The sequence below is a fragment of the Ailuropoda melanoleuca genome, unplaced genomic scaffold, assembly GCF_002007445.2.
Source record: "Ailuropoda melanoleuca isolate Jingjing unplaced genomic scaffold, ASM200744v2 unplaced-scaffold3055, whole genome shotgun sequence".
NCBI classification, from domain to species: domain Eukaryota; kingdom Metazoa; phylum Chordata; class Mammalia; order Carnivora; family Ursidae; genus Ailuropoda; species Ailuropoda melanoleuca.
Genome location: NW_023201115.1, coordinates 6903 through 7888, shown reverse-complemented (window position 1 = coordinate 7888; position 986 = coordinate 6903).

Below are 986 nucleotides of genomic sequence, written 5' to 3'. Positions count from 1 at the left end.
TTAAAAATGTCCTTATGGCTTCATAGATACTTAAGAATCACTAGAAGTTTGATTTGATATTAACATTAATACACTCACTTAACCACTTTCAGGAATGTTTTAAAGATAAGATGAAGGGGCTTGAGATTCTGTCCTTTCACCTTCATAACTAACCACAACTCATCCTAATTTTAAAGGAGAAACAAAATTATTTGGGAATCACATGTGAACATTCTTTAAACGTTTAGAAAGTGGTGGTGGTATTTAGTGGGAAGTTAAACAGAATTCTCTCTAATGGTGCAATCTGATATCCATTGTGAAATTGGCATTTCTGAAATTGTAGAAGTGATAACGGCAAAGGCTTGAATAACAACTAAGTAATTAATAAAAATGTGTTTACAGTTTTATGCTTGGATGGCAACGTTTTTCACAAACATGTTTGTCTTTGGCAGTGCATCTTCTGGGGTATAAACAGCAAAAAGACCTGCAGTTCACTGGTGGAACCACCTTAAAAAATTATTAGGAGGAAATGATTAATAGAAAGACTTTATTTACTCTGGACATGAAACACTAAAGATTTCATGAAGTTTTGCTAAAATAATGACTACTTTTAAATAATTTCTTAAAGTAGTAAGTGATGTAGGAAAGACATTAGGATTCGAAGCCAATGGCCAAGAAAGAATTCTTGAGATGTCTTTGGTACGAAAAGGTGGTTTTATTAAAGTGTAGGACAGGACCCACAGGCAGCAAGAGCTGCGCTGAGCTCATGAGGTGTGGCCCATTATATACTTTCAAGCTGGTGGGGGGTGGTTAGGGATAGCGCAGGTCTGTAAGGAATTTTGAAAGCAAGGTTTCCAGGACCTTGAGGGGGCTAGCTATTGGGAAAAAGTCTTTTATTACTGTTTAGTAAAACCCTAATCATGAGCCCCTTCAGATGTATATCGGTGGGCCATATGCTTGGAGGATGATTGCCAACATGTATCTTACGGAGTAGAGGTAAAGGAAGT